Source organism: Barbus barbus (assembly GCF_936440315.1).
Source record: "Barbus barbus genome assembly, chromosome: 11".
Taxonomy (NCBI): Eukaryota; Metazoa; Chordata; class Actinopteri; order Cypriniformes; family Cyprinidae; genus Barbus; species Barbus barbus.
Genome location: NC_136739.1, coordinates 3,518,769 through 3,534,662, shown reverse-complemented (window position 1 = coordinate 3,534,662; position 15,894 = coordinate 3,518,769). Strand labels below are relative to the sequence as shown.

Genomic DNA, 15,894 nt, shown 5'->3' with positions numbered 1-15,894 from the left:
TAATGTGTCATCCAATTAGCCCACCAGGAGATCTGTAAAGAGCCCACCATTGTTAGCATGCAGATGACTCAAACCCAGGTGACGCTCAACATTTGCAAGCTTAGGTTAGCCTAAAACTTAATATATGCATCACAGTTTATTAACTTAACACAAAACACTCATTTCAGGGTGCTTTCAATAAAAGTTAAAGAGCCACCTCTTCAGTTTTAAAACACTATCATCAGCATCCAAATGTGTTTTGCCTTGGAACAAGGTCAATGACTTAGGGAAATTTAACAGCCATGAAATTATATTTTGCATTATTATTAAAATGATATACTAGCGTTCAAATGTTTTGGGTCAGTACGATGTTTGGTTTTTTTTCTTAAGAAATGAATACCCTTATTCAGGAAGACCCATTAAATTGATCCAAAGTAACATAAAACATTTAAAATGTTTCCTAAAATTGTATGTACCACAGTTTTAAAAAATAAAAATAAGGCAATAAAATGTTTCTTGAGCAAAGAATCAGCATAGCCTGAATCTGAAGAATCATGTGACACTGAAGAATGGAGTAAAGACTGCTTTGCATCACAGGAATAAATTACTTTTTAAAATATATTTAAATAGAAAGCAAATATTTCACATTTTAATGATATTTCTAAATATTACTGTTTTTTTACTGTAAGTTTAAGGGCAGTCGTGGCCTAATGGATCGAGCATCGGACTTGTAACCCGAGGTTGCGGGTTTGAGTCTCGGGTCCGGCAGGAATTGTGTGAATAACAAGCGCTCTCTCTCCCCCTTCAATACCACGAGGTGAGACCCTTGAGCAAGGCACCGACCCCCCAACTGCTCCCCGGGCACCGCAGCATTGGCTGCCCACTGCTCTGGGTGTATGTTCACTACTGTGTGCGCACTTGGATGGGTTCAATGCAGAGCACAAATTCCGAGTATGGGTCACCATACTTGGTCACACATCACTTCAAATTCAATTAAGATTTTCTCTTTTCTTTTTTTCAAAAAACATAAAAAAAAAATCTTATCAACTCCAAACCTTTGAACGGAAGTATATTTTAGTTCTTTTTTGACAATGGAATTATTTAACCTTTTTATCTGTGTCGAAAAGTGTATTTCACGGTGTCATTGCATCATACACAAGCTAGTCTCAGTCTCTGTAAATCTGCTTCTGTCATAAACACATACTGTATATTGTGCTTCACACAAAGAGCATTCCAAATGTGTTGTCACATGGAATTCTGGAGAATAAAAAAAACAATAGGAAACATTATTAAAGAATATGTGATTCACAGCAGATTTTTGTGGTATGGTCTGTTTGTTTTTTATTTTAATTGCTTGTGTCGCTTACATTAGTGAGGATCAGACTTTCATCCTTACAGTTTCATGTAAAGTGTGAATTATGTCACACTTCCTAATAAAATTACCTTCTACTTTTTTTTTACCTGCCAAAGCATTAATGTGAATGTAATATTTCATTTTGGAGTCTGACAACAACATAATATAAAAGGGCAAGAAAAGAGATTAAAGACCTGGGGAAATAATTACAGCTCACGCTCACACTGCCAAATCCAGCACGGGAATGCCACACTCAAGCAAATGGACAAACACACTCTTGTACAGGAAATGGTGAGGTCAGAGCGCACATCATTTCCTCTGTAAACAGAGGGATGCATTTCAGCAATGGCTTACAGAATGTGATGGAGAGCAATTGGAAAAAGTAGGTTTGTGATTTGCAAAGGGGATTCTTTCTGGCAAACAAATCTAATGATGCAGCCTGAAAATCAGCCCAGTTTCTTTAGTCTATCATGTCTCAGAAGAAAATATTTCACCTTGGGGAACCAAACTAGCTCTCCGTCTGCTTTATGAAGTCTTTACTCAAAATAAACAAAAGGTCAACGGTCTCCAAATTATAAGATGAAATACTGGAATGTTCTTATACAAACCTTTCTTAATTGGCAGCTTATGTAAGACCATGAACTTATGCAATTTGATATTAATGGGGATATTAATTGTGTGGGATAATATTACCACAGCCTCGAAAAAACTGCATCATGGAATTATTAATTATGATTTTGAATGCTGATTTGTACTGGAGACTTTTTCTTCAGATCTTTCTCTTCAAATGGCTAGTTTTGTTTTCAATGGTCCCTTGGTGCATATTACATACTGTGGACCTAACTCTGATGTCATTGACCAAAACCAATGTCCACAGCTATGGAAAGACTGGCATAACCTAAACAATGTATATTGAATAATTAGTTGTTCAACTTTATGGTGCAAAATGAGTGTGAGCCCTGAAAATGATGTAACCTGCAGTCAGAATATGCAATGTTATGAATGTATGTTGTAATAATATTTTCTGATGGAGTGAATAATGCATAATGGGGGTGGTGATGGCGCAGTGGATAAGACACATGCCTTTGGTGTGAGAGACCCGGGTTCGAATCCACTGTGAGACACCAATGTGTCCCTGAGCAAGACACTTAACCCCTAGTTGCTCCAGAGGCGTGCGACCTCTGACATATATAGCAATTGCAAGTCGCTTTGGATAAAAGCATCAGCTAAATGAATAAATGTAAATGCATAATCAGGGTTACGTGTATTGGTTGGCTGACTGAAAAGGAAAAAATGAATAGTTCAGAAACAATGTGACATGTAATTTGCATCATATAAGCACAAAAAAATCTAATACAAAAGCTAAGGCATGTTAGCAACAATGCTTAATAAATGGCAGCATGCCTATGTTTGCCATACAAGCTTTACTGATTAACCTGTGCTTGTCCACACTTTTAAAGGGAAAGGGGGAAGTGGTGTGTTGCCAATTTGTGCTCTGCATTTTTGTACACCAATTTGTGCTCTGCATTTAACTCATCCAAGTGTACACACAGTAGTGAACATACACCCGGAGCAGTGGGCAGCAATTGCTAGGGCGCCCGGGGAGCAGTTGGGAGTTCGGTGCCTTGCTCAAGGGTCTCATCTCAGTCGTGGTATTGAGGGGTGGAGAGTGTGTTGGTTATTCACTCCCCCACCTACAATCCCTGCCGGACCTGAGACTCAAACCCATGACCTTCAGGTTACAAGTCCAACTCTCTATCCACTAAGCCACGACTGCGTGTACAAATAAATAATACGCTAACATACCACACCGCACAGGCTCCAGTCAAACAAAACAACAGGAGAGTTGGCAACAGCCCAAGACTCTCGTCTCCAAAGTGCAGGTTCAGGTCAGGTCATTTCTGTCCCATTCACACTCATTTTTTCCATTCTCATTTATACGTACAGCACCAAGGTTCACAGAGATTAACCCCTCGGCTTCCAATCTGTTACATCCATCAAAGCTGCGGCCCATCCTCACATTCACAGCTGAACAGATCCAGGTTTGATGCTGTGCTGTTTAATCTCCAAGACTAGAACTGCAGTGCTAAGCTGTCTGAAAACACCATAGGAAAACTTCTCATCATAAATCTATAAACAGCACTGATGCATGTCTTTTTCCCCTTGTAGAATATCAAAGAAAATTCCCACCAACAACAACACAAGCTGGATTCTCCATTTGAGGCAAAAGGCCAGAGTGTGAGGAAATTACAGTTGTGCAAATCTACACGGTTCAATGAAATACAGTACAAGTGTGTCCATGATAAAGAAAAGATAACATCTTTTAAAAATCTCACTTAAAAAACATGTCCCAAGTTTCTAGATATTCAATCTTTTGGTTTCAAATGATTTTTAAAAACTTTTACAGCATTTAAAGAAAAAAAAAAAGTCAATTTATTATTGTGAAAATGTCATGTGGTGTAACATTATGTAAAACGTAATCACATATTACCCTTATATCTTGATTAAGGTTAGTGTACAGATTTAAAAATAAACTACAATATTAAAGTTTGGGTTTGGTAAGATTTTTAAATATTTATGAAAAGTGTCTTATGCTCACCAAGACTGCATTTATTTGAATAAAAATACAGTAAGACAGTAATACTGTCAAATATTACTTCAATATAAAGTAATTGTTTTTAAAAAGTAATTATTTTTATTTTATTTTATTATTTATTCCTGTGATGGCAAAGCTGAATTTTCAGTAGCCATTGCTCCAGTAATCAATTTCATGAAACAAGTTGAGCTGCTTAATATTTTTGTGGTACATTTCTGAATAGAGAGTTAAAAAAATCTATAGCATTTATTTGAAACAGAAATATTTTGTAAAATAATAAATGTCTTTGCTTTCATTTTCATTTAATGGGTGTTGCTTAACTTAACTTTACTGGCCCTGAACTTTTGAACTGTAGTGTATACTTTAAGTTTAGGCACAATTTACAATTTATAAATTTGGAAATATTATTACATCTTTAGAGAGTCGCACCACATGACTTTTTGAACAACCTAAACTGATCTGGCTTCGTCATAAAAACACAGTCATGAGGGTCTACAGGGGTCCTGTCTATATAATTTCTCTGATTACAAAAAAGGTCCTTTGATGACTTTCAGAAAGGGTTTTATACCATGCTAACTGCCTAAAATCTGAGGACTCTCTTGAGTGCTTTTATTCTCTTAGTCGACTGGTTGATGGACAACTAGTCAACTAGCCTGACCTATGCCTAGAGGCACATTCGTGGCATCGACCCAACAAACACAAGCCACAGCTTCATCAGCAAATACCTTCATGTGCTTTCATGAGAGAGTGCCGTGAAAGGGAAAGTGTGTGTGTGTTCTCTTTCTCTGTAGGACTCCATTCCCTTCATGAATAAAGAAGAAGTGTTTTGCACACTCAGCCGACATGCAATTCACACTGCAGCACACGCAGGGCAAGGCCAGTGAACACACCAGAGAGAGAGTGCAGGGTACTTACACAAAGCGGTGGGCTGATGGGATCTACCACTGGGACATGGACGAAGGGGAGTCTTAACAGTTTAGCCCAGATCAGACACACACAATCTCCAGACATTCTAAGACAGCACACTTATGGACCACACGCAGTCCGGTAACTGATGCATACTGCACACAAAATGGAAAGAGCTGCCTGAATTACTACAAATACTCTGGAAACTAAATTTCATCTAGCAGGGCTTCTGAGGAAAAAATTAAAAATAAAAATTTGCCAGGCTAAATCTTTAAAGGCCCGATAAACTTCTAGGAAAATCAAAGAATTAACTAATGCCTTTTGAGTTTGAAATGGCTTTCCGGAAAAGTTGACTCTGGCTGGTAAACACCTTCGAACTGTCATTGGTCCCTGGTGATTACGTAACAGGTGGGTGTGGCTCTGAGGCTCCTCCTTCTTTGAGGTGGAAATCTTCTCCAGTTCATTCATGCTGTACAGTCTGTCGAGGTCATCGGAAAATACAAACATGAACACACCGAAGAGCTGCTTTATAGTAGAAATTAATGTTATAATTCGCATTGAAAAGGGCACTAAGACTTTTTACCATGTTTTATACTGTAAAGCAATCCATCGCACGCATAACATTTCCACATTATGATCACATGCTTTCTTAACTGCTGTTTTCTCACCGCTGTCATTTTTGTTGTTTATTTCTTTTATTGAGAGCACTTCCATATGTGAAAAACAAAAAAGAACTTTGCCATTAGTATATCAGGGCCTTAATCTGAGTTTTGTAGGAAGTTTTTTTCCACTGTCTATAATTGTGGTATCATTGATGAGCTATGAACTTGATTAAAGTGTAAATCGATGGTTTGCAGAATATGTTGCAAAGTGGACCAACCCTTATGCCAATAGTCAAAGTCTGACTACAAAGGTCATGCATGAGGGATTTTTGGATACATGCTGATAAGCTAGAAGCAGCCAACTAAACTTCACATAATAAACAGAGGTTCTGATGGTACAATCTGGAGCATCAAAAAAGTATATCTAAATTCTACTGCTGGGTCAACAATGTTAAGCTTTAAAAAGCAGTTTCCAAGCAAGAGTGACCCTGCAGATTACGGCATGAATGTGGTTTGGTCAGAACAGAGATTTATGACAGGCTCCCAGAAGGTAAAAAGATATAAAGGGAAAGAGGGGAAAAGGAGTGAAGAAAAAAAAAGCAGTGGGGGAGAAGAAAGATAAAAGAAGGGATAAAGGGATTGTCTATCACAGTTGACCCTGTCACAGTTTCTAAGAAACTGGGTAAGAGTTCAAGCTGTTTTGTCTTCCTAAAGAAAGGAGAAATTTCACTGAAACTGGTGGCACTGCTGAAGCGATTACAACCTCAAAGTTCATTTACGAGAGGGAACAGGTCTGGAGATGGAGAGCAGGTAGGATCACATAACTCTCGATATAAACACAGCTTAATGATAACTTACACTGGGTCCTACTCTACATCCGTTCCCTGAACTGAGAGAAAAATGCACATAAGGAAAGATTTCAGGGTATCAAATTCATTTACTCTGGCTTCCCAGAAGGGATTCAGGTATCCTCAGAAAGTTTACTATGGTTTTCGTTTTAAAACGAACTCTAGTGCGATTGCCCTGTTAGTGCGGTTCATTTGAGTAAGTATGAACACTACCATCCAAACTAGGGCTGCACAATAAAATCGCATGCGATTGTCATGCGCATCTTGTCAGTAAGTAATCTCCATCACGTGCTTTCAGATGTAGCGGCATTTAATACACAGAGCCGTAGTTCGCTGACAAGCTACGCAATATCGTGTTCATAATGGAATGTGATTCATCTGCGATTATGAACGCTATATTGCGTAGCTTGTCAGCAAACTACGCCCCAGCTGAGATCTCTGGCGCCCCCCAGGTTGGGAACCACTGATTTAGAGATGCCAAACACTTTTACACAATTGGATTCAAACAAGCAGAAAACCAAGTTAACTCAAATAACTGGAGCAACAGCCATCAGCACACCTCTCCAAACAAACCCTCTGACAAAACAAAGCAGCAAACATTTACCGCACCAACAGAATCAAACTTGACAGTGACAGCACATAGAGCTCAACTTCCTGCCTCTCGCGCTCCGTCCCTCTGGTACATCTTTGTTTGGTGTGTGAATTTCTTATGTGAACTCCTCCGTTCTTCCTCTGTTTCTTCCTCCCCTCCCTCTAGCTCAATCTCCTGTCTCTTCTTCTATGTGGTTGACAGCGCAAATTTGTGGTCATGACCTTTATCTCAGAGGCTGACTGCAAGTGGTCAGGCCTTGGGCTGTGGAGCTCTGAAGCAGTCACAGATATTCACACACAAACACACACACAGCCCCTGGTTACCTATTCACAGACAATTAGCCTCACTGTCTCCAACATATGGCTGTGGTCAACACATCCATTTCAAGACTAGCTCCTAAAACACTTGATATACAAAGATGTCTGTCAGGGTAGTATACATGAGCTGATCAGTGTATTTATATGTTTTTAATAAACATTTATATTCATCATACAAAGTAATCATATCACTTCAGAAGATGTGGATTAAACCACTGAATTTGTATGGATTACTTTAATGGCGCTTGAAACTTTTGGAGCCCATTGGCTTTCACCGCATGAACAAAAACAAGATATTTGCTTTAAAAGATGTTACTTTGTGTTCCACTGAAGAAACAAAGTCACATACAGGTTTGGAATGGCATGAGAGTGAGTGAATGATGGCACAATTTTTATTTTATTGTTGGAAGTATGCAGATCTTATATCAGTTATGCAACAGCTATCTTCATTAGAACGACAAAGAAACTCAAATTCCCATGACTTCTAGCTACACCTGAGGCTGTGTTCTGTTCTTCAGCATGGGCCTGTGTGACCGAGGGGGAGGGCAGGAGAAGGCTCTGAATCAGCAGAGGAGAGGGGCCAGCAGGGCCCAAATCTGCTGCTCACTCCGAGCTGCAATGAAGCACTTAGAGGTGGTGTTGAATTTCACACTCCTGTCCTGCACCACAGTCCAGAATGGCCATTTCGCTGAGGAAATTCAAAACCAGCAATGCAGTTAAGAGCAGGCGACCCTTAATTACAGCTCAAGAAGCCCTTCCTAGGGTGTTTATGACTGGGAAATGAATTAATGATCCATTCGGTGTAAATGGCAATAGGGTGCTAAAGAGAAAGGCTAAACATATTGTGTCTGATTATCCTTTTCCCAAGCAGAAGGGATGTGTCTGTGAACCTTTAAGAATGCGTATGTGTGTGTGTGCAGAAGAAAGAGCATATATATTTCACAGGGAGATGACAGAACCTTTCATAAGGAAGATTAGGTCTGATATCTGCTAGTATGAGAAAACACAATCACCTTGCTAGACCAGCTGATGGAGCGACATGATAGAGGTTATAGACAGAACAAATAGAGAAGAGTTAGTCTTAGTTGGCATGGCCACGGATTCGGTTCACTGGCTTCCTGACGCATATTGCTCAGAAAACTGGAAAGCACTTGCAAAGATCGCAGGTTCCAATCAGATTGGACAGCACTAGAATTTCCGAAAGCCAGGGTGCAGAATGATTTATCGGTCTGCCAGGAAACAATAGAATGTCAATTAGGGCTGGGTTTTGACAAATTTCACAATTCGATTCTCATTCACAAGCTTGCGATTCGGATATCAATTTGATTTGATTCTATATCAATTATTTTGGAGATATATATATATATATATATATATATATATATATATATATATATATATATATCTCTCTCTCTCTCAGGTACAGTGCATGCCAAATTTTCTAAAAAACAAACAAAACAAAAAATCTCTCAACTAATATATTTTTTATTAATTAATTATAGTTATCAAATTATATAGGTCTAATAGAGAAAATAACATGGAGAGGACCACTGTAGATCCTCATGACTTTGTCTCAAGGTCATTAAGTTTTATTGGCAAGGTTAGCCCAGGTTGTAGCGTCATGAAAAAAAAAAAGTATTGAAATTAATAAACAAAACCGTGATTTGCCATCTTATCAGTCAAAATAGTTTCTTCCTGTCTAAGTGGGGGGGGGGGGGGGGGGGGGGGGGGTTTACAAAAACCTGCATTAAAAACCAAACTTTATAGGTCTTGTAGGTCATAGATACATACTTTGTAGGTACTTGTAGGTCATAGATCTGGCTAGAGGAGGTCTGACAGTAAAAAGAGTGATCAGAGGATGGATGGAAGAAGCAGCCAGGACTGTAATCCAAGACAGAACAAAGTCAGAAAGAGAAAGATGCTCTATGCAGCTATATAAGTCTGTGATAGTCCCTGGAAAGCTTGTGAAAGAAAGAGGTTCAGCCAAGGGACAAAGTCTAGTTCAATTTCCCAGTGAGTTTTCACACGATGTAGAGCGCCTCTGTAAAAATCTCCTTAACTGCTAATAGTTACTCATGAGAACATTCCCCATGGTCAACAAACCTTGTTCTCTTAATGAAAAACACAATTAAGAAAGCAATGCCCTCGTTAAATAAATTGCCCTTTCTAAACGGATGCCACCGCAACGGCACTGAACGCCCAGATCGTAACCCACACAAACAAAGTCTGCATGGAAAACAAAGCTAAAGGAGGCTTTTGTGCAAACATGAATAAAAGACTGACGATGAGCCATAAACTTTGTCTTTTGTTGAGATATTTTATCACATTTAACATCTTGTCATAATCATATTGTCATGTCTACAAGCCAGAAAACCACAGTCTAAGGGTGTGTACACACTTGTTTGGTTCGATTAAAACAAACTCTAGTGCGATTGCCCTGTTAGTGCGGTTCATTTGAGTAAGTATGAACACTACCATCCAAACTAGGGCTGCACAATAAATCGCATGCGATTGTCATGCGCATCTTGTCAGTAAGTAATCTCCATCACGTGCTTTCAGATGTAGCGGCATTTAATACACAGAGCCAATCCGAACCAAACAAGCGGACCGAGACTGCTAAAATAAATATGCAATGAAATGGAAGTTAATTAAGCATTTGATCACCTACCAACCAGCAAAAATTCTGGCTCTCACAGACCTGTTAGTTTGTCTTTAAGAAGCCCTCCTATCCTCCACTCATTACCTGTTTAAAAGACACCTGTTCACACACTCAATCAATCAGACTCCAACCTCTCCACTATGGGCAAGACCAAAGAGCTGTCCAAGGACACTAGGGACAAAATTGTAGACCTGCACAAGGCTGGGATGGGCTACAGGACAATAAGCAAACAGCTTGGTGAGAAGGCAACAACTGTTGGCGCAATTATTAGAAAATGGAAGAAATTCAAGATGACTGTCAATCTCCCTCGGACTGGGGCTCCATGCAAGATCTCACCTAGGAGTATCAATGATCCTGAGAAAGGTGAGGGATCAGCCTAGGACTACACGGGAGGACCTGTTCAATGACCTGAAGAGAGCTGGGACCACAGTCTCAACGGTTACCATTAGTAACACACTACACCGTCATGGATTAAAATCCTGCGCGCAAGCTCCCCCTGATCAAGCCAGCCCATGTCCAGGCCCGTCTGAAGTTTGAAGTTTGCCAAAGACCATCTGGATGATCCAGAGAACGCATGGGATTTTGCTTTGGAATCTTTAACTCGATTTTCCTCAAAATCAGATCTGCTGCCTCCATTGCCTTCAAACGGCTGTAGCTCAGTCATTTTTTTTTGTCCGATTCCAACAAGTCATATATAATTTTGAAGGTATTTTAATGGAGAATGTGAAAATATAAAAATATAAACAAAAATATAAATTTGCGCATTCCAACTCATTTTGCCAGCACGGGTCACATATATCAGTATCGATAACGGCCAAAAAGAGTTGAAAAATATCGGCATATCGGATATCGGCAAAAATCCAATATTGTGCATTCTACACTAAATGTTCTAAAAATCTAACACAACCTCATGGTAATTCAAAATTATTTTATGTTTTGAAGAATTGGAGGCTAATTCGTATGAATTTGTTTTCATACGATCTGCTTACACTCCAGTGACCATTATGTTTAGGGGTGTTTCTAAAAATAGTTAATTTTCACACCATTTACATTGTACAAATTCATACCAAATCTCCATCTCATAAAATAGTTATCTTTTTCTGTAAGATGGAGTTGAAATCATGCCTATATGAGATCTTCATACACTGTCATGTAAGGTCCATGTATTGGTCCATGATCACTTTCACAGTCAAGTCACCTTTATTTATATAGCGCTTTTTACAATGCAAATTGTGTCAAAGCAACTGCACAATATCAAAAAAGGAAAATAATGTGTCAATAAGTTTAAATAGTGTCTTTGCAATCAGGTCGACGATATCGCTGGAAATGAAGCAAATCTCTCCACATATGACCTATAAAAAAACAGTACTAAAGAGAAAAAAAAACAAACATGGCCTTTCAATCCCATCCAACCAGAGGAATAACACATTTCAGGAGCGCCGCGTGCTGCACAGGACAAATCCTTTTTCTCACCAGAGGCACGTTGACCAATTCAGTTCCATCACTGCTAAATCAGCTGCATGCATAATGGCCGCTCCAGATTACAAATGATTATGGTAAAAATAACAAAACTCCGGCCTGACCTTTAACCGTCATCTGTGCGCTCTATTAGACAGGGACGTCTGTCTCAGGGGCTGGCAATCTGGGCCTTCTCTCTCTTATGTTGGGAAAGATTAAAATTTGCTGCAAGATGGCACGTCACAAAAAAAGCAATTTCCAGCTCCAAGCCACAAACTCCACTGTGACGTGATGTTGCAGATGCGAGCCTTTCTCTCCCCACACGATCTAAATTTATGGGACGATGATACGTGGGATGTTTGTTCATACCATCCAAAAATCCATTTTACATCAAGAGTTTAAAATAGAGTAATTTCACAAAAATATGAGCACCATGAACATCAACTATACAAACTGACAACATTTTTAGTGGACATCCACCCAGCGAGGGAAAACGGGTAGCTATAACCACCAGTATGTGATAAATCAATACATTTACAAAATACTAAACCACAAACTATCTGCGGTGATGCTGAATACTTGCATGACCCTGCCAAATCCATAAACGCTATAATTACAGCCTTTTATAGAAAAGTTAAAATACATTTAGGTCAAAGTTCTGAGGGAGCCAGTTGCAGAGATGTTGGCGTAAACCAGCTGAGAGATGCAGAAAACACATGCCTTGCAAGATTTCTAAGCCGGACACAATTATCAACAAACTTGCACTATAATTTCAAACAAATCATGTCTGGAACTGCAAAACCAAACATGTCTCTAATTGACTGACTCATCTGTAAATCACCAAATACAGCATTTCTGAAAGAGGGATGACAGCACTAATAGATTTAAATCTTTACAGACTATAACTTAATAACACACAAAAACTGCATAAAAGATAGAAGATTCCGTCATTCGGAGACTGTGGACATACCAGTGAGCTTACACTGAAAGTTTTGGCCATGTGCTAGAGATGGCAAAGCTCAAACGGAGAGAAACACTTTGACTGAACAGTCTTTTGTTTGTGGACTGGTGGCTGGTACTGGGAGAGCACCGTGTGCACAGCACATTACAGAGCCCTGGTCCAGAAAACAGCACATTTGTAAATGAGATCAGTAACAAGAGCACTCGGGACATTTTTGGATTATTTCAGGACTAAAGGAGTCTTCAGATTCCTTTCTTATGCCACAGGGATAAAAGGAGGAGCACACTGTGATGGCAGTGTTGTATTCAAATTTAACGTAATAAGTACATTTCAAAACCTTTTACAATTGTTAGTAAATGAGATAATTCACCCCAAAATGAAAATTCCGTCAGCATTGAATGCTTCTCAAATTGTTCCAAACCTGTATGAATTTCTTTCTTCTGTTGAACACAAAAGAATATTTTTTGAAGAATGTTGGTAACCAAACAGTTGCTGGTCTTCCATAATAGTCATTTTCCCTATTATGGAATAAATGACTACTAGCAACTGTTTGGTTACCAACACATTCTTCAAAATATCTTCTTTTGTGTTCAACAGAAGAAAAAAACTCATACTAGTTTGGAACAACATGAGGGTAAGTAAATGACAATTTTGTGCAAACTATCGCTTTAAAGATCATTTTATAAAATTTGCACCGATAAAAAGCTTTAGAAACATCTAGAAAATTTCCATAACATCTGCATTCCTGAAAAATCACACTTTTAAAATTCCCTAACATTTCCAGGTTTTCCTTGCCACTGGGATCCTGTTTATGGCAGAATGTGCCTGGTGCATTACGTAAACTCAGTTATGTTGTCTTGTGTGCAATGACAGACACTTACATACGAGTTTCATAACAAAAAGTGCAAGTGAGTTGTTACCATGTTCAGTCATCATGCCTAAGATTCCACATACCTGTCAAAGTAAGGCAGAAATGCTCCAGATCACGACTCATGAAAGAAATGTCAGTAATGGGTGTGCTCAGAGTGAAACTTTAAATCAATCGAAACTGAAATTAGACATATCACGCATTCTAATCGATACATAACTCAAACAAGAAATCCAAAATATGTTGAAATGCATATGGGTTTGGGAGTTTTGTAAATGTGATGGGAATACAAGTGCCAGCGTTGTGTAGTAAGTATAAGCAGGTTAGCTTTTCCAATCCTCCAAGGACGTTTTATGAGAAACTATAAAAATAGGATTATTGTCTTCAAAGTAGCCCATGAGCCACTTACTAAGCCAAGCAGGCGAAATCCCGACTGGTGTAAAATTCAATTATCATAATGCTGGGAAGTATGCAACAACCAAGAGTCTGTGAAAGGGAGATGGAAAGGAATAGTATCAACCTGACCATAAATGTAGAAAAACCACAAGAACTGTAAATCACAAGACGTGCCATGTTTACTTTGAGCATGAAAGAAACCATTTTAAAATAATAACAGCAATCAGACAGTGTATTAAATGCAATAAATCTTTCTCTGGGACCCAACTTTTCAGATGAGTATCTTTAACTGTATTTAGCTCATTCATTTGCCATCATTTAAAGTCTTCATGTTCTGATGAAAGCATAAGAATCATCAAATAAAAACCCAAAACAGATAGTACTTTATTGAACTTTAACCACACATTCTACAAAGTGTGACTTAATACAGTAAAACAAAAAAACACTGTTTAGTGTCAATTTCATTCCAGTACAAACATATTGTATAAAAATGCAATATACTGTATACCAATTCACCTGAACAAGGGATTTCTGGGACCCAAAACAGAAAGTCTTTTTTTTTTTTTTTTTTTTCCATTGAGGATGTGTAAAGCATGTCATTAAGTTTAGCTAAATTTAGTTTGCAGTTCTCATAAGATATTAAAAGTCATAAAGTAAATGGGAAGTATGTTTGAGCATTTAAAATACAACATGAGGGTTCAATACCGTTTAAGCCAATCTCACTTTACATCAAAATACAAGTTTCATTCACTTCCAGTAAAGTAATATTCACTTCTTGCCATGCTAATTCATGCATAACACTCTCACCTCAGTCAAAAACATTTTTATATAAACAGTAAACTCCGCTACATACAGTTATCCCTTGGCACTGGATATATGTTGTTGTACAGACTCCATGACAATGGATATTCTCAGCAGCCATCATCTCATTCTTTCTCTAATAAGATGCATTAAAACAAAGACAAACCAAAAGCGGAATTTAAACTATATCGATCGACACTGTTACACGAATATGTGTCAAATCCAGCAACTTAAGGAGGCGGCTGTGGTCTCTATTGTATCAACAGAGCTGTTAAAGACAAAAGGCGCACGCGAGAGAGACAATCACTCAAAGTGCTCCTGTTTCTTTCTCATTTTGCATTGCACCATGAACACAGATCCTCTCGATATAGAAGCTAAATGAATACAGACGCGATAGTGATCACAGTTTTTGCTCGGAAAGCACACCAAGGCAACTTTAAGCGAGCCTTTATTACTCTATTTTACTGTGTTGTTCTTCTTACCTTGCTGTAACTCCTGACAGATCGGGCTTTAGGAAAGCAGAAAAACACACTCTCTTTGCAGACTTGGATTGGTGGGACGATACGTAGCGAATGTAAATCCTTTTCGGCGAGTTTTTGTCCGTGGGCCCAGGCAGCTGCTGCTCTCTCGGTCTGTTCACGCTCTCGCTCTCAGCCAGCGCGAGTCAATGCACGGGTGACGTCACCGCTGCCATGGCACAGCGCGCGCGAGAGCTCTGATGATGATGATGTTGTTGGGGCTTCTCAGATATTAAATCACTTTCTACTTTTTAGAGTGTATAATATACTAATGAAGTATGGTAAAGTTTAGAAACATGTGTAAGTTACTTCATGCACTTGTCTAATAAATTGCAGTACATTTTAACTGAAAGATGCATGCTTACTACAGTTAAATAAAAATTATTAATAATACAGTTGAATGGCGTGACTTATATTATCTTCTCTACAAAAATAAATTATTCCCCAACTATATAATACAAAAATATTTGACAAAAATATAGTACAGCCGTCAGCGCCGTCCCGAGTTCGAATCTAACTCGAGGAAATTTCCTGATCCCGCCCCTATCTCTCTCCCACTTCACTTCCTGTCTGTTCTGATCAGTCCTCAGTAAGGCGAAAATGCCAAAAATAAATCTTAATATATATATATATATATATATATATATATATATATATATATATATTAATAATCTTCTTAAATAAATTAGTATTTTTAAAGCAATTAATTTAATTAAAAAGTATTAAAGTTTTAAATGTTGTAATAAATGTTTTGTTTAATTTTTAAATTAATGAAAAAATAAATAAATATACATTTTTTATGAAACAGTACTACAGTGGAACTGTATATATTGTATTTGCAGCAATAGGCCTACTATCAATTTTGAAAAAATATATTTTGCTATCTAAGCAAAACAGAAATCTCAGATTTATTGTAGTATACCAGTCATAAGGATAATTTTTTTTTTTTTTTTTTTAGATTTCTACATCATCTGAAAGCCGAATAAATAAGCTTTCCATTGATGTATAGGAAAGGACAATATTTGGCCAAGATACAACT

The 15,894-nt window shown here is 38.2% G+C and overlaps 1 protein-coding gene across 1 annotated transcript in view; it reads right to left on the bottom strand.

Moving 5' to 3' along the window:
- The window catches only part of LOC306876898 (cytoplasmic protein NCK2-like), a 55,879-nt gene extending 40,848 nt beyond the window's left edge, over positions 1–15,031 (bottom strand). The window contains exon 1 of the mRNA XM_079428347.1: positions 14,820–15,031. The gene's annotated coding sequence lies outside the window, so the exon portion shown is untranslated. The remainder of the gene's footprint in view (positions 1–14,819) is intronic.
- Between the last annotated feature and the right edge of the window lie 863 nt (positions 15,032–15,894).